Raw genomic sequence first — 19653 nt, 5'->3', positions numbered from 1 at the left:
TAGGGAAAGTACTTAGCAGTAGGGAAAGGTTCCAGACTGACCATTCGAGCACTCAGGCACTGCCCGAGGGCCTAGGGCAGGGGTGGGCAAACTTTTTGACTTGAGGGCCACAATGGGTTCATATATTGGACCCGGGGGCCGGACCAAGAGTAGATGAATGATGTGTATGTGTCATCCATAGTAAGTATAGTAATATTCCCCCATAGTAAGCATAGTAATTAATCCCCCATATAGTAATTCATCCCCCATATAGTAATTCATCCCCCATATAGTAATTCATCCCCCATAGTAATTCATCCCCCATAGTAATTCATCCCCCATATAGTAATTCATCCCCCATAGTAATTCATCCCCCATAGTAATTCATTCCCCATAGTAATTCATCCCCCATATAGTAATTCAACCCCCATAATAATTCATCCCCCATAGTAATTCATCCCCCCTATAGTAATACATCCCCCATATAGTAATTCATCCCCCATAGTAATTCATCCCCCATATAGTAATTCATCCCCCATAGTAATTCATCCCCCATATAGTAATTCATCCCCTATATAGTAATTCATCCCCCATAGTAATTCATTCCCCATAGTAATTCATCCCCCATATAGTAATTCATCTCCCATATAGTAATTCATCCCCCATAGTAATTCATCCCCCATATAGTAATTCATCCCCCATAGTAATTCATCCCCATATAGTAATTCATCCCCCATAGTAATTCATCCCCATATAGTAATTCATCCCCCATAGTAATTAATCCCCCATATAGTAATTCATCCCCTATATAGTAATTCATCCCCCATAGTAATTCATTCCCCATAGTAATTCATCCCCCATATAGTAATTCATCCGCCATAGTAATTCATCCCCCATATAGTAATTCATCCCCCATAGTAATTCATCCCCCATAGTAATTCATCCCCCATATAGTAATTCATCCCCCATAGTAATTCATCCCCCATATAGTAATTCATCCCCCATATAGTAATTCATCCCCCATAGTAATTCATCCCGCATATAGTAATTCATCCCCCATAAAGTAATTCATCCCCCATATAGTAATTCATCCCCCATAGTAATTCATCCCCCCTATAGTAATTCATCCCCCCTATAGTAATTCATCCCCCATATAGTAATTCATCCCCCATAAAGTAATTCATCCCCCATATAGTAATTCATCCCCCCTATAGTAATTCATCCCCCATAGTAATTCATCCCCCCTATAGTAATTCATCCCCCATATAGTAATTCATCCCCCATAAAGTAATTCATCCCCCATATAGTAATTCATCCCCCATATAGTAATTCATCCCCCATAAAGTAATTCATCCCCCATAGTAATTCATCCCCCATATAGTAATTCATCCCCCCTATAGTAATTCATTCCCCATATTAAGTCCCCAAGTCCCCCCTGTGTCAATTCACTTACCTTTGCTCCGCGCGTTCCTCTCGCCGTGTTTCCGCGCCGTTCCGGTGTAGCATGAAAATCTGTCTCCTATGAGGATCTGTCCCCCTCGACGTATCTGCGCATGTCCCTGTTTCAGGCATTAGCAGCCGATCGGCGATCTCCGGCACATGCGCAGATACGTCGAGGGGGACAGATCCTCATAGGAGACAGATTTTCATGCTACACCGGTCTTCAGGGCGGACTGTGAGAGGAGCCTAGCGGGAGCCTAGCTCCGCGGGCCGGATTACGCCGGGCCGTATACGGCGCGCGGGTCGTAGTTTGCCCATTGCTGGCCTAGGGTCATTAGGGGGCCCCATGAAATGCCCCTGGTACCTTTTATAGGCTTTTTTGGGTGTGCTTTGAGTGTGGGCATGGACACAGGGGCCCCATGATCCCCTATTGCCCGGGGGCCCCATGAGTTGTCAGTCCGCCCCTGCCCACGGCATAGGCCAAAAAATTTTTCCCAGATTTCCACTTTGAAGCGGAGTTCCACTCCACCTATCAAAAAATAAAAGTCAGCAGCTACAAAAACTGTAGCTGCTGACTTTTAAAAAACAGCCACTTACCTGTCCCTCGGTCCCGCGGTGTGTCCCCCGCAGCCCATTTCACCATTCCAGACGAGAAGGGACAGGTTAGGGACTTATTATCCTAGAAGAAAACCTCCCCACTTGGGACTGGATCTCTGAGACAGCCGCTTTCAGCATCAGCATCCCTCCTCATCTTGAACTACATCTCGCCCTACAAATTAACGCAAAGTGTTCTCTGATTGGGCGAGGTGGAGAAGTGGGGTGTTGACATCATGATCTCCACCTCATCCAATAAAAGAACACTTTGCTAACCTCTCCAATGTGAAATATGCACCAAAGATATCTCTTTTTGGGCAGGAATGGGAGGGGGCAGGCAGATAAGGAGCAGATCCTCCCCACTCTCCCCCTCAGACCCCTATCATCTCCCAACCCCTTCCACTCCCCCCTCCTCTGCTGCGTTTTTCATTCTTTCTCTTTCCTTTTCCTCAGTTCTTGTCTTTTGAAAATTATTTTTCCCTTTTCAACTGGAGCCATCGATATACCTACCTAACTGACACTAGAGCATGGAGGCCCCCAGGGCCACACAAGGTGTGGGCAAGAGGTGCAGCTCCAAGGGAGGACATCCTGTCAGCAGAGAATGAGCCAGCTGTCAAGGTCCTACCTTTTCCCTGAGGTTATGTTACTCCATGTGCTGGCGTCCATCTTGGATTCTGCTGTGCATGGTGGGAATCCTTTTTATGCCTTCAGATCTCTGAGGTCCACCCCCCAGAGGGGCGTGGCTGATGACATATAAGCCTGTGGTCCGCACATGCTCTTGCACTTGTGTCTTGTGTCTTGGTGTTGCTATTACTCTGTTCTGACTCTCGTGACTCTCCTGGTATCTGATTCGGCTTGTGACTTGACTATTCTTTGTATTCTCCTTTGATCTGACCCTCTGTTGCTGAACCCGGCTCGTGACCTGTGATTCTCGTCTGCTGTCCTGTACTGTTTTGTCCTGTTGTTGTTGACCCCGGCCTGTCTGACTACTCTTTTGTCTCTTCCACCAGCTACACGCCATTGGCGGCGGCCATTACCGCAGCTGAGGTGTCTCGGGGGCCGTGACCTGGTTCCTGGCTGCGTCAAGTCCATCCCCACCATCAGGGGCCCTGGTGAAGGGCAGCCTGGGACTTGGACTCGGCGCCCTGAGGGACTTCGGTCTGTGGGTGGTGGTTGTCGTCAGCCAGTGCGTTACATTGTTAGGCCTGCCTGTCCGTTCCTCGGCTCCTGCCCTGACACCAGCCCAGCATAAAGCCTGAAAGCAGCTCCAACCCACCAAGCTAACAGGACAGGACAATGTAAGTACATCTACACCCCCTGGGCCAGATAATGGGAGAGGACGATCAAGTGCAAGACCCAACTAGTTCTCATCTGGGACTACTTAAGTGGCAGATCTTGGAATCCCTTGCCCAGGGACACCCTCAGTGCAGCCAGGCGAAGGAGGAAGGATTCATCTGGGGTCTGAGGAGGTACATCAAGGGGACTTGAGTGCTCCTTAAAGAGACAGTGCTGTTTTTTGCTGATCCACAATTTTGTACAGTTTGCTAAGACGTTTCTCCTCAGGTTTGCAGTTCCTTGGGCATCCCATATACCCCTAGACCTCATCCAAGTTTTTAACCCCTCAATAAAAACAACATAAAACCAGCTCAAGGAACTGTTTTACTGACTCTGTATGTGAAGATGTGGAAAATACGTGAGCTTAAGGGGGACCAAATGAAATCTGCACCTCCTAGGAGGGGTAGTGCTACACATCTCTTGGTAAACATCTTCTGGTTGCCCAGTGGCTTGCTATAGGACTACTGGCCGGTGCCATAATATGTCTCTACATTCTTACAACATCATTATAATTATGATCCAGGGTGTTCATGCAGCTGTTTTGACTGATCTAGAATGAACAATTAACCATGGTGTCAGACACCTCTGCTACAGGCATTGTACCTTTTGCTCATTATGACTTTGTATAACAACAATTTGAAGTATATGAAGTTTCCTTCAGGCTCTTACATAATCCAGTACCTGAGAGAGGTTTTTAGCACCTTTTTAGTTAGAGCAGTTCCTAGACAAAGTTAGTTTGTCTCCTCTGTAGTCGGTGGAATGAAGGTTGATTTTTCTGATCTGGTCGGTGTCTCAAAGGCCGCTGATCCCTTCTATTCTAGAGCAGTGGTCTCCAAACTGCAGCCGTGGTCCAGATGTGGCCTTTTTGCCTGCCTTGATATGGCCCTTGAGGGACTATTTCTGTCATTGATACCAGGCATTATACCTTTTACTGACACAAACAAACAGGCACCATTGTTTCCTGTGGCACCAGTGGTAAGGCATATTTCTTCTCACTGACACTGACAGTGGGGCACTGTTCCTTCCACTGACACCAATGATAGGACACTATTTTTCCCACCGATATAAACATTGGAATGATACTCCTTCCCCTGACACCAACAGTATTGCTTCCAATGACACCAACGATGCAACATACTTCTTTCCAGCGATATAAATTCCGAAAACTATTCCGTTCACTAATGCCAATGATGGGGCACTATTCCTTTTACTGACATCAATGATGGGGCACTATTCCTCCCATTGACACCAGTGATGGGGCACTATTCCTTTCACTGACACCAATGATGGGGCACTTTTCTTTTCACTGATGCCAATGATGGGGCACTATTCCTCCCACCGGCACCAATGATGGGGTATGATTCTTCCCACCAGCATTAATGATGGGACACTATTCCACCCACTGATGCCAATGATGTGGCACTATTCCTTTCACTGACACCAATGATAGGGTACTATTCCACCCACCAACATTAATGGTAGAGCACTATTCCTCTTACTGATACCAATGATGGGGCACTGTTCCTCCCACTGACAACAATGAATGGGAACTATTCCTTCCACTGACATCAATGATGGGGCAGTATTCCTTTCACTGATGCCAATGATGGGGCAATATTCACACTGACACCAATGATGGGCCACTATTCCTTCCACTCACACCAATGATGGGGCACTATTCATTCCACTGACACCAATGATAGGGCACTATTCCTCCCACTGACACCAATGATGGGGCACTATTCCTCCCACTGATGCCAATGATGGGGCACTATTCCTCCCACTGACAACAATGATGGGGCACTATTCCTCCCACTGATACCAATAATTGGGGCACAATTCCTCCCAATGACACCAATGATGGGGCACTATTCCTCCCACTGATACCAATGATGGGGCACTATTCCTCCCACTCATACCAATGATGTGGCACTATTCCTCCCACTGACACCAATGATGGGGCACTATTCCTCCCACTGACACCAATGATGGGGCACTATTCCTCTCACTGATACCAATGATGGGACACTATTCCTCCCACTGATACCAATGATGGGGCACTATTCCTCCCACTGACACCAATGATGGGGCACTATTCCTCCCACTGATACCAATAATTGGGGCACAATTCCTCCCAATGACACCAATGATGGGGCACTATTCCTCCCACTGATACCAATGATGGGGCACTATTCCTCCCACTCATACCAATGATGTGGCACTATTCCTCCCACTGACACCAATGATGGGGCACTATTCCTCTCACTGATACCAATGATGGGACACTATTCCTCCCACTGATACCAATGATGGGGCACTATTCCTCCCACTGACACCAATGATGGGGCACTATTCCTCCCACTGATACCAATAATTGGGGCACAATTCCTCCCAATGACACCAATGATGGGGCACTATTCCTCCCACTGATACCAATGATGGGGCACTATTCCTCCCACTCATACCAATGATGTGGCACTATTCCTCCCACTGACACCAATGATGGGGCACTATTCCTCCCACTGATACCAATGATGGGGCACTATTCCTCCCACTGACACCAATGATGGGGCACTATTCCTCCCACTGATACCAATAATTGGGGCACAATTCCTCCCAATGACACCAATGATGGGGCACTATTCCTCCCACTGATACCAATGATGGGGCACTATTCCTCCCACTCATACCAATGATGTGGCACTATTCCTCCCACTGACACCAATGATGGGGCACTATTCCTCCCACTGATACCAATGATGGGGCACTATTCCTCCCACTGATACCAATGATGGGGCACTATTCCTCCCACTGACACCAATGATGGGGCACTATTCCTCCCACTGATACCAATGATGGGGCACTATTCATTCCACTAATACCAATGATGTGGCACTATTCCTCCTCCTATTGATCACAGGCACTATTTTTTTTTTTTTCATTTTCACTGACCTCCAAGCCTGAGGCATTTTCAACTCTCACTATAGTCAGAAGGTCAATAAACTGGCCCTTTATTTAGAAAGTTTGGAGACCCCCTGCTCTAGAGGATTCTAGAAGTATAGTGGGAGGAAGAAAAGAAAGACAACCTGAATATTTACGGAGATGTAGCCAATCCCTGGGGAGGTGTGCCCAGTAGATGGCTGGAGAGTCCATAAATAGCCTGAGGTATAGGGCAAGGGATGTTGGATCCTGGGTCCAGTCCTACCAGAGGAGACCCCTGTCATGGGACTCTACCCCTGAGGACAGGCTGCTATAACTGCTGCCTAGGAGTCATCAAGGTCCCAGATAAAGCTTGAGCTGGGAGGCCTATTCTAAAAGTCTGGACTGGGAGTTTTCTGGGTCTGGAGAGCTCAACAAGGAGTACCTGCTGCAAACTGAGGGACTACTACCTAGCTGTCCTGTAATATTGTGAGTCTGTGTATCCCTCAATCCCAGTTGATAACAGAAGGAGGCACCCAATAATCTGTGGCATTGTGAGTAAATGACCCAGGTGCCTTAGTTACTGTGTGCAGTTCTCAGTTCTCTAAATGAAGTCTGGCTCCATGTACAAATTGGGCTAACATTTAATAAAGTCCATAACAAGGGGAAAAGGGTTAACAAAGGGATGCAAAAATTCATATAATACAAACACTACTACTGGCAGCTTGGTACCAGACACCACAGCATACCTGTAGAGGGCTAGTGGCATCCATGCCTTGACCTTGATGGGTCAGAACTGTTTTGGTGGAAAAAAGGAGGACCTAATTACCGTATTTTTCACTCCATAAGACGCACCTAGGTTTTAGAGGAGAAAAACAAGAAAAAAAATATTCTGAACCAATGGACTGCAGACACAGTACAGGGGATGACCAGAGACTGCGGACACGGTACAGGGGATGACCAGAGACTGCGGACACAGTACAGGAGATGACCAGAGACTGCGGACACAGTACAGGAGATGACCAGAGACTGCGGACACGGTACAGGAGGTGACCAGAGACTGCGGACATAGTACAGGGGATGACCAGAGACTGCAGACACAGTACAGGGGATGACCAGAGACTGCGGACATAGTACAGGAGATGACCAGAGACTGCGGACATAGTACAGGAGATGACCAGAGACTGCGGACACAGTACAGGGAATGACCAGAGACTGTGGACATAGTACAGGAGATGACCAGAGACTGCGGACACAGTACAGGAGATGACCAGAGACTGCGGACACAGTACAGGAGATGACCAGAGACTGCGGACACAGTACAGGAGAGGACCAGAGACTGCGGACATACTACAGGAGAGGACCAGAGACTGCGGACACAGTACAGGGGATGACCAGAGACTGCGGACATAGTACAGGGAATGACCAGAGACTGCGGACATAGTACAGGAGATGACCAGAGACTGCGGACACAGTACAGGAGATGACCAGAGACTGCGGACACAGTACAGGGAATGACCAGAGACTGTGGACATAGTACAGGAGATGACCAGAGACTGCGGACACAGTACAGGAGATGACCAGAGACTGCGGACATAGTACAGGAGATGACCAGAGACTGCGGACACAGTACAGGGAATGACCAGAGACTGCGGACATAGTACAGGAGATGACCAGAGACTGCGGACACAGTACAGGAGATGACCAGAGACTGCGGACACAGTACAGGGAATGACCAGAGACTGTGGACATAGTACAGGAGATGACCAGAGACTGCGGACATAGTACAGGGGATGACCAGAGACTGCAGACACAGTACAGGAGATGACCAGAGACTGCGGACACAGTACAGGAGATGACCAGAGACTGCGGACATAGTACAGGAGATGACCAGAGACTGCGGACACAGTACAGGAGATGACCAGAGACTGCGGACACAGTACAGGGAATGACCAGAGACTGTGGACATAGTACAGAAGACCAGAGACTGCAGACAGTAAAGGAGATTACCAGAGACTGCGTACCTTTGGGGAGGGAGGGGGGGAGCGGGTACCCGAATATGACAGGTACCCGCTCCCACTTCCGAGGAGTTGTCCTTCCTTCTTCTTCAAGCTGCGGTTTCTGTGACAGCCGGGTGCCCACTGCACATGTCATGTGTCCCAGAAGACACCGGACCATTCACAAAGCACGGCGCTTCTCGCGCATGCGCAGTGGGCACACAGCTGTCACAGAAGCCGCCGCGGGAAGACTGCAGCGCTGGAGCTTGGAACTGGTAAGGTCCTGCAGGAGAGAAGAGCTAAGCCCGATATTCTGACATGGTTGCGGCAGAAATACCGGACTGGCCGCTTTACATTCGCTCCATAAGACGCACTGACATTTTCCCCCCTTTTTTGGGGGGAAAAAAGTGCGTCTTATGGAGCGAAAAATACGGTAATATTAGGTGGGTGATCATAAAGTTATGGCTGATTGGTGTAAGAGAGAAAAGAACATAAGAAGATAAGATAGTAAAGTTCAACAAACCTGTCCTCAGGAATGTTCTTCATGTCCATGCAGATAAAACAACGAATACTAAGAATCACATTGACGCTGTGCACTGCCATCCACATAGAATATGTGTTGGCTTGATGTACTTGTCATTATTCTCATTAAATGCCTCGTAATCTACCATCAAAAGTGCATTCTTTTAGACATCAGGCACTCCTTTTTTTCTATTATCCCAAATCCACATAGAATAAGAACATACTGTAAACCTAGACCCAATTACAACCAGTATACCATGCATTCATAAAGTATTCAGACCCCCTTCACTTTTTTCAATGTTGTTATGTTGCAGCCTGATACTACAGTTGTTTAAATTCCTTTTTTTCCTCATTAATCTACACTCAGTACCCCATAATGACAGCTTCCAAGATGGCGGACAGCGCAATGACGTCAGAGGGAGGCTCCTCCAGACACGTTTCGTCATCAACAGACGTCTTCTGGGGCTCCCGCGCTGTCTGCCATCTTGGAAGTGTTTGAAAGTCATTGTGTATTTATAGCTGTCTGCACGATTATTATGTTTGTTTAAACAGAATTTTTTCTTTCACACATAGCGCAACATTTAATTGCTATTTAACTTTATTAAGAGAGGATGTCCTCTTAAAGTGTTTGCAGCTTTGTAAATTGTGAAAGTGGGGAATTTGCGCAGTTGAATTTATTTGTTTTTTAATTTGTTTCCTTCGCTGATGTGCATTGATGAGGCTGCACTGATAGGCAATGATAGGCAGCACTGGAGGGCACTGATAGGCAACACTGATGAGCACTGATGATGCGAAACAGATAGGCAGCACCAGGGGCGGACTGACCATTCGAGCACTCGGGCACTGCCCGAGGGCCCATGGTCAGTAGGGGGCTCCATGAAATGCCCCTGGTACCTTTTACAGGCTTTTTTGGATGTGCTTTGAGTGTGGGCAAGGACATGGGGGCCCCATGATCCCCTATTGCCCGGGGGCCCCATGAGTTGTCAATCCGCCCCTGGGCAGCACTGATGGACACCGATAGGCTGCACTGATGAGGCGGCACTCTAGGGCATTGAAAAGAAGGCATTGATGTGCCTGCATTGATATGCGGCACTGATGGGCACAGATAGGCGGCACTGATGGGCACTAATAGCCAGCAGTGACTGGCGGCACTGTTGGGCACAGATTGGCAATGATAGGCAGCACTGGAGGGCACTGATGGGCAACACTGATGAGCACTGATGATGCGAAACAGATAGACAGCACTGATGGGCACTGATAGGCTGCACTGATGAGGCGGCACTGGAGGGCATTGATAAGAAGGCACTGATGTGCTTGCACTGATATGCGGCACTGATGGGCACAGATAGGTGGCACTGATAGGCACTATTAGGCAGCAGTGACTGGCAGCTTTGACGGGCACAGATTGGCAATGATAGACAGCACTGGAGGGCACTAATAGGCAACACTGAAGAGCACTGATGATGCGACACTAATAAGCAGCACTGATGGACACTGATAGGCTGCACTGATGAGGCGGCACTGGAGGGCATTAATAAGAAGGCACTGATGTGCCTGCACTGATATGCGGCACTGATGGGCACAGATAGGTGGCACCAGGGGCGGACTGACCATTTGGAAACTTGGGCACTGCCCGAGGGCCCGGGGTCAGTAGGGGGCCCCATGAGATGCCCCTGGTACTTTTTTAATAGGCTTTATTGAGTTTGGGCAAGGACACAGGGGCCCCATGATCCCCTATTGCCCAGGGGCCCCATGAGTTGTCAGTCCGCCCCTGGGTGGCACTGATGGGCACTAATAGGCAGCAGTGACTGGCGGCACTGCAGACACAGATTGGCAGCACTGCTGGGCACAGATTGGGGCTGCATTGATAAGCAGGGCACTGATTATTAATGTAGATGAATCCTTTCACAGTTGCCGGTTACTGTGACAGCATGAGGAAAGTACTGCCGATACCCGGCAAGCGCATTTACATGGTGATCAGCCGTGATTGGACACAGCTGATCATGCGGTAAAAGGCCGCTGTGATTGGCCCTTTACCATGTCATGTGATCAGCTGTGTCCAAAAGGACACAACAAGCGATGAGAGAGAGCACCGAGGGCGCGCGAGGAGCACGTGCTGGTAGGATGTCATATGACGCCCTCCCAGAACTGGACAACCGCCCTATAGCCGTCACTCAGCCATAGCACAGGCAAGAAGTGGTTTTGGAATGGAATGGCCAACAATGCAATGAACAGGTGTCCACAAGCCTCCCCCTCCGACCTCCACCCATTACAGGATACAGTGATGAGTGAAGTCACATGGGGGGGGGAATCAGTGAGGGGTGCAAGGGGCCCAGGAGACTGAAACTTCTGGAAGAGTCCATTTCCATTCAGACTTCAGCAGAAACCTCCGGCATCTACACTCTTCATTTCCATTGTTTTATGGTTGCCTAGTTTACAGGCTAAAGTTATGTTTTAAACTCTCGCTTAGTCTAGAATCACACCTATGCAGTTTGCGATTGATCCGCTTCTACAGTGATTTTTGTGGTGCGTTTTGTGTTTTTGCGCATGCATTTTTGATGCGTTTTGTGTTTTTTTTTCCTTCTTGTTGCTAGGCAGATTAAAACGCATCAAAAACGCACTATATGCTTTTCTGCAGCATTTCCATTGAAGTCTATAGAACCAAAAACACAACTTTTTGCATTTAACAAAGTCCCTGACCCTTTCCAAAAAACGCATCGGGTGAAAACGCAGAGATGTGAACCTGTCCAAGGAAATCATGTTAAATGGACTGTAGTGCGTTTCTGCAAAACGCAAAGCACTGTAGAAAATGCATAGGTGTAGGGGTGGACTGACAACTCATGGGGCCCCCGGGCAATAGGGGATCATGTGACATCTTGCTTACTACTCTTCATGTGATCACTGATTGGCCAATCAGTGATCACATGATCGGGACCTCGCACAGAGGTCCGGTACGACGATCAGTATTCCACTGTGTCCCAGGGAGCATGCACAAGCAGGGGGTGGGGAGGACGTTTATAAACGGCCACCCAACCCTGCACTGCTCCCATCCGGCCATTTATATGTAACGGCCAGAGGGGAGGTGGTTAAGTTGCAAACTTACAAACTTATGAAATGAAAAGACACCACCTCTACCACCACTACAAGAAAAAGAAAAGAAAAGGCAGGAATAAGCCACTCAACAACCACTTCTATCGTATTATTGTTATCAGGGGCGGACTGACAAGTTGGAAACTCGGGCACTGCCCGAGGGCCCGGGGTCAGTAGGGGGCCCCATGAGATGCACGGTACATGGTACCTTTTTCATAGACTTTTTTGAGTTTGGGCAAGGACACAGGGGCCCCATGATCCCCTATTGGCAGGGGGCCCCATGAGTTGTCATTCCGCCCCTGGTTGTCATTATTATTATTATTATTATTCAGGACTTACTGTACTGTGCAAAGGTTTTAAGCAGGTGTGATGGAATGCTGTAAAGTAAGAATGCTTTCAAAAATATATATTTTAACAGGTTTTTTTTATCAATTTCCAAAATGCAAAGTGAGCAAACAAAGAAAAATCTAAATCAAATCAAAACTCGGTGTGACTACCCTTTGGCTTCAAACCAGCTTCAGTTCTTACCTTGCAAAAAGTCAGGCATTTTGTAGGATTAGAGTCAGGTGTATGATTAACCAATCATACCAAGAAGGTGCTAATGTCCATCAATTTCATATGGAGGTTGAAATTAACTGAAACAGAAACAGCTGTGTAGGAGGCTTCAAACTGGGCTACTAAGGTGAGGTTGTGGAAGACAGTTTCATGTCACAGGTCATGGAAAGACGTCTACAAGGCACAAGGTAGCTGTACTGCATCAGCAAGGCCTCTCCCAGGCAAAGATTTCAAAGCAGAATGGGGTTTCAAAATGTGCTGTTCAAGCTCCTTTGAAGGAGCACAAAGAAACAGGCAACGCTGAGGACTGTAGACACAGGGGTCGGCCAAAGAAACGGGCAACGTTGAGGATTGTAGACACAGGGGTCGGCCAAAGAAACGGGCAACGTTGAGGATTGTAGACACACGGGTTGGCCAAAGAAACGGGCAACGTTGAGCATTGTAGACACAGGGGTTGGCCAAAGAAATGGGCAACATTGAGGATTGTAGACACAGGGGTCGGCCAAAGAAACGGGCAACGTTGAGGATTGTAGACACAGGGGTCGGCCAAAGAAACGGGCAACGTTGAGGATTGTAGACACAGGGGTCGGCCAAAGAAACGGGCAACGTTGAGGATTGTAAACACAGGGGTCGTCCAAAGAAACGGGCAACGTTGAGGATTGTAAACACAGGGGTCGTCCAAAGAAACAGGCAACGTTGAGGATTGTAAACACAGGGGTCGGCCAAAGAAATGGGCAACGTTGAGGATTGTAGACACAGGGGTCGGCCAAAGAAACGGGCAACGTTGAGGATTTTAGACACAGGGGTCGGCCAAAGAAACAGGCAACGTTGAGGATTGTAGACACAGGGGTCGTCCAAAGAAACAGGCAACGTTGAGGATTGTAGACACAGGGGTCGGCCAAAGAAACGGGCAACGTTGAGGATTGTAGACACAGGGGTCGGCCAAAGACGTGGAGACGTGGAGACAAGGCTAAGGGACTCAACTAGGCATGCGAAAATAGAAGCGGGGTGCATAAAAATGGCAGCAGGTGCTCTGGACTGATGAGCCAAAATGTGAAATATTTGGCTGTAGCAGGAGGCACTTTGTTAGGAAAGGGCTGGAGAGCGTTACAATAATGAATGTCTGCTGGTAACTGTGAAGCATGGTGGAGGCTCCTTGCAGGTTTCAGCCTGTATTTCTGGAAATGGAGTTGGAAATTCGGTCAGGATCAATGGTGTCCTCAATGCTGAGAAACACAAGCAGATACTTATCCATCATCCCATACCATCAGGGAGGCGTGTGATTGGCCCCAAATGTGTTCTGCAGCAACAACCACCCCAAACATTAAAAACTATCTGCCGTGTAAAAAAGAACAGCTAGTCCTGGAAGCGATGGTTTGGTCCACACAGAGCCTTGATCTCTCAACAGTCTGTCTGGGATTACATGAAGGATCTGAGGCAGCCTACATCCACAGAAGATCCGTGGTTGGTTTTCCAAGATGTATGGAACAACCAGAGGTGGACTGACAACTCATGGGCCCCTGGGCAATATGGTATCATGGGGCCCCTGTGTCCTTGCCCAAACTCAAAAAAGCATATGAAAAAGGTACCAGGGGCACCTCATGGGGCCCCCTACTGACCCCGGGCCCTCGGGCAGTGCCCGAGTTTCCAAATGGTCAGTCTGCCCATGGGAACAACCTACCTGCTGAGTTCCTTCAAAAACTGTGCGCTAGTCTACCCAGAAGAAATTATGCTGATTTGAGGGCAAAGGGTGGTCACACCAAATATTGATTTGTATCTTTCTTCTGTTCACTGACTATCCGTTTTGTTCATCGATAAAAAAAATAAACTATTAACACTTCTATTTCTGAAAACATTCTTAATTTACAGCATTTTTTCACACCTGCCTAAAACGTTTGCACAGTAGTGTTTATAGCACCAACAGTGTGCGTAGCGCTTTACAATATAAAGGGGGGCAGTACAGTTATAATACAGGTCAATACAGAGGGCATAGGAGGGCCCGGCTCATGGAGCTTCCAATCTAAAGGGAGGGGGAGGTGGTACAAAAGGTAATAGCTGCGGGGGATGATCTGGTGGAGGTGACTCAGGTGGGCATTATTAACAGGGGCGGACTGACCATTTAGGCTCTCGGGCACTGCCCGAGGGCCCGGAGTCAGTAGGGGGCCCCATGAGATGCCCCTGGTACCTTTCATAGGCTTTTTGGGTGTGGTTTGAGTGTGGGCGAGGACAAAGGGGCCCCATGATTTCCTATTGCCCGGGGGCCCCATGAGTTGTCAGTCCACCCCTGATTATTAACCACCAAAAGATGGCTACAGCGCGGTTCTCTAGTTGTGGGAGGGCTTCCATGGAGATCCTCCCAGAACATCTGGCGCGCTCTGTGACCACTGTGTCTTTTGGACACAGCTGATCACAGATTGAGGTAAAGGGCCAATCACAGCTGTCTTTTACCCTGTTATAAGCTGTGTACAGGGGCGGACTGACCATTTGAGCACTCGGGCACTGCCCGAGGGCCTGGGGTCAGTAGGGGGCCCCATGAAATGCCCCTGGTACCTTTTTATAGGCTTTTTTGGGTGTGCTTTTGCCCAGGGGCCCTATGAGCTGTCAGTCCGCCCCTGGCTGTGTCCAATCACAGCTGATCACGTGGAAACAAACTTGCTGGTTAGTGGCATTTCCTTTCCTCACACACTGTGTCTGTGTGATGAATGGACAGCCGAAAACTGGCAAGGCTGACATGGGACATTTACACTGATAACCAGGAGTACACTTCCCGCCCTCCCGTTGTTTTATGGTTTGTTTTGGTGGTGGTTGTGCCAGTTGGTACTGGGGGACGTCTGGCAGGGTGCAAGGTCCTTACTGGTTACTGTGGGCACAAGAAAAGCACTTTGTAGGAACCCATCTAAGGTACGGCTTCCAGTTGTTCTGGTGGGGGTGTGAGATGGGGAAACAGCTCTCATTGTTTGAACACTGTGTGGAAGTAAATTAATGTTTTGACTGACATTCTGCGGTTTAGCCACAAGATGTCACTGTTTTTCTAACACAGTGTCAGACTGCATAGATATTTGTATATTCATGATGGCCCCCGTCCCTTGTACTTCAGAGTATGAAGGGGCATGCCCATCACTGGTCAGGCAGAGCAGTAAGGCCGAAGCAAAGGGAGGTCACACATGGATAAAATGTACCATTTCTGGACTAGATTTTATAATGATGATGAATATTATTATTATTATTAACCTCTTTGTGTCGATGCCTCCCGGCCCTTTAAGGTTTTCAGAAGCCAGTGTAAGGAAATTTGTCTTATTAACTGGCATCCATTTTTGTATAATGCCTCCATTTCTAGATGTGTGAACAGTTAGTTTTGTTTTTGGAACTTCTCTCTCGTTTCCTTAGACTAGTTTCATTTCTGTAAACAGAACAACCTTATATGGTATCCCTCAACTATTTGCAGTTTCTGTTCTTCACATAACTATATTGATAAGAATGGAATGTTTCATTGGTCATCCTGAGATTAAGAAACGCCTACTGAGTTCTGTATAACCGTTCTTGTCATGCATTAAACTTTCAGAGATTTAGCTTGCACACTTCGGTGTCTGAGCTTTATTTCTCCCAGGCCTGAGGGTGAAAATAACAAGGACAAGGGGGCTACAGAAATAGGTTGAATCCTTTCAATCTGGTGTCAGAAGTGGGATTAAAGGCATGGACGGTCAGGTAAGCTGAGCCAGTCTTAATTTTACCTGGATTGTCCCCCTTTAAAGACCCAGGGACAGTAGCCCAAGTTTCCGTTTGAGATTGTTGGATCTCACGGAGAGTCTTTGAAGTGGGTCCTCAAAGGAAATTCAGAGGTTTTGGAAACCTCTGGGGAAAAATTGCCTAGGCAGGTATAATTGTGAATTCACAGGAGACCTCGCTTCGGCAGGACATATACTAAAATTGGAACGCTTCACGAATTTGCGTGTCATCCTTGCGCAGGGGCAATGCTAATCTTCTCTGTATTGTTCCAATTGCAGGCGGGGCGGGGTTTTAGGGTCATGTGACCGCCGTGATTCGCCATCACATGAACGGAAAAGGTCCCGATTGAAAGAGGAGATCGGTACCTTTCCTGGAGTCGTGGACATATGTGCTGGAAGCGTGCAGGGCGAGCTTTCTCAGCACATATGTATTTTCTAATTGCACGCAAATATGGCACTTAGTGATCTGGATTGAGACAAGTACACACTATAGAGGGATGTGCTTTGTTCATATTTCATGTCTGAGGTTTACAATCACTTTAATTAGACGCTAGATACAGTAGTTCTCCTCTATACCACACACTTATCAACTTAGTGGATCCAAAGTTGCTCCATGTACCAAGATCTGCAGTTAGAAAATTTAAAAAAAAAGAAAGAATTAAGGATGAGCAGACTTTATATTATTCTGCTTTTATCAGAGAAATCTCACACATAGGTGAACTTTTTTTTTTTTTTTGCTAATTTGATATTGGACCATCATTTTTTTTTTCCTTGAGCTCACTAATGTTCTATGCAACTGAAGCCATAGCAGAGTCTGTTTTAATTTAGTGGTGCTGAGCTGCAGTCGTCTTAGCTAGATTGGCAGTTCAGCTTTTTTAAGTTTCTCTTAGACTCTGGTCACTTTCCATCTGCTTCCACTAGGTGTCACTGATGCCTCTGGCTATAGTATGAGAGCTGCACTACCCAGAGCTTGTACTGTATATAGTTATCAACATTTCAAAAAAAGTTTTTAGGGAAACCTTTTTATTCTGTGTCCGGAAAGCCACTTTAGGCAGAGCATGCACTTTAATTAGGGGCAGAGCATTCATTTAATATGGACGTGATTCTATTACAAGCATATCATTAACATATTAAAATATATATATATACACACACAGTATATTGCCAAAAGTATTGGGTCAGCCCTCCAAATCATGTGATTCAGGTTTTCCAATCCCCTCCATGGACACAGGTGTATACAATCAAGCCCCCAGGCATGCAGACTGCTTCTACAAACATTGGTGAAAGAATGGGTCGCTCTCAGGAGCTCAGTGACTCCAAGCGTGGTCCCGTGATAGGTGGCCACCTGTGCAATAAGTCCATCCGTGACATTTCCTGGCTACTAAATATTCCACGCTCAACTGTTAGTGGGATTATAACAAAGTGGAAGCGACTGGGAACAACAGCAACTCAGCCACCAAGGCTGGTAGGCCACGTCACATGACAGGGCGGGGTCAGCGCATGCTGAAGCGCACAGTGCGCAGAAGTCACCAACTGTCTGCAGAGCCAATAGCTAAAGACCTCCAAACTTGGTGTGGCCTTCAGATGAGCCCAACAACAGTGTATAAAGAGCTTCATGGAATGGGTTTCCATGGCCGAGCAGCTGCATCCAAGCCTTACATCACCAAGTGCAATGCAAAGCATCAGATGCCGTGGTGTAAAGCACGTCGCCACTGGACTCTAGAGCAGGGGAGACGTGTTCTCTGGAGTGACCAATCACGCTTCTCTGTCTGGCAATCCAATGGACGTGTCTGGGTTTGGCGGTTGCCAGGAGAACGGTACTTGCCTGACTGCATTGTGCCAAGTGTAAAGTTTGGGGGAGGGAGATTATGGTGGGGGGTTGTTTTTCAGGAGTTGGGCTTGGCCAACTCCTGAACATATGGTAACATTGTACTACTTTGGTCATAGTGAAATATGAAAAAAAAAATCTTAAAAAAAAGAAAAAAAATTTAACAAAAAATAATAAAAAAATAAAAAAAATATGTTTTTTTTTTCATACTGTCACCATTTAGTGTCCCTGATCACCGTCATGCCAGTTATATGATGATGCTGTACTGCACTGGTGACAATATGTAAAAAAAAAAATTTTTTCATTTTCCAAAAAATTTTTACAAAAAAAATACAACTTCCAAAAACTCGCCATGCCTCTTATGAAGTACGTCGGACTGTCTGCTTTGCAAAAAGGGGTAATTTGGGAGATATCTTTACTGTTCTGACATTTGGGGATGTCTGTCCAGTCCTGACATTTGGGGGATATCTGTACTGTCCTGACATTTGGGGGATATCTGTACTGTCCTGACATTTGGGGGATATCTGTACTGTCCTGACATTTGGGGGATATCTGTCCAGTCCTGACATTTTGGGGATATCTGTCCTGTCCTGACATTTGGGGGATATCTGTACTGTCCTGACATTTGGGGGATTTCTGTACTGTTCTGACATTTGGGGGATATCTGTACTGTCCTGACATTTGGGGGATATCTGTACCGTCCTGACATTCTTGGACCTCAAGAAATTAGATTGGCTGTCAGTACTTCAGGATTGATCAATATTCAGATCTATACCATAGTTTGTGAACTCTATAACTTTCCTACAAACTAAATAATACATCCTAATTTGGGTTATTTTCACCAAAGACATGTAGCAGAATACATCTCGGCCTAAATTTATGAAGAACAATTATTTATTTGCAAACTTTTATAACAGAAACAAAGAAAAACGTGTGTTTTTTTCAAAATTTTTGGTCTTTTTTTTGTTAATTTAGCAAAAAATAAAATAATAATAATAATAATTGAATTTGTATTTTTTTTCAAATATTTCTATTTTTTTAATTATTTTTTATAAAATTTTTTCTTTTTTCTACTATTTTATTTTTCAGCACACTGTGACCAAAGCAATACAATGTTACGGGCAGCACAGTGGCTACATGGTTAGCACTTCCACCTGGCAGTACTAGTGTCATTGGTTCGAATCCCAACCATGGCACCATCTGCCTGGAGTTTGCATGTTCTCCCTGTGCCTGCGTGGGTTTCCTCTGGGTACTCCAGTTTCCTCCCACACTCCAAAGACATGCTGGTAGGTTAATTGGCTCCTGTCTAAATTGTCCCTAGTATGTGTATGTATGAATGTGAGTTAGGGGCCTTAGATTGTACACCCCTTGAGGGTTAGGGACCTTAGATTGTACGCCCCTTGAGGGTTAGGGACTGATGTGAATGTACAATATATATGTAAAGTGCTGCGTACATTGATGGCGATATATAAGTACCTGAAATAAATAAATGTTACCATAGTAACACTAAACTACTCTGGGCGAGTGATCAGGATTTTTTTTTTTACATGTATTGATGTATTTCATTGATATCTGCAATCATTGTTAGTGAATGAAACTGATTCATTCAGTCTTTTGTTGTGATTAGCTGTGATTGGGCAAAGCTGATCACGTGATACAGATGGGCTGT

At 46.7% G+C, this 19653-nt stretch overlaps 1 pseudogene; it reads right to left on the bottom strand.

Moving 5' to 3' along the window:
* Window positions 1–16352: 16352 nt before the first annotated feature.
* LOC149434696 (U6 spliceosomal RNA) lies at window positions 16353–16466 on the bottom strand (annotated as a pseudogene).
* Window positions 16467–19653: the final 3187 nt, after the last annotated feature.

Source organism: Staurois parvus, unplaced genomic scaffold (assembly GCF_062004578.1).
Source record: "Staurois parvus isolate SC_StPar_1 unplaced genomic scaffold, SC_StPar_1.0 ptg001702l, whole genome shotgun sequence".
Taxonomy (NCBI): domain Eukaryota; kingdom Metazoa; phylum Chordata; class Amphibia; order Anura; family Ranidae; genus Staurois; species Staurois parvus.
Note: the sequence above shows the minus strand (reverse complement) of the source record. Positions and strands in the feature narration are given on the sequence as shown.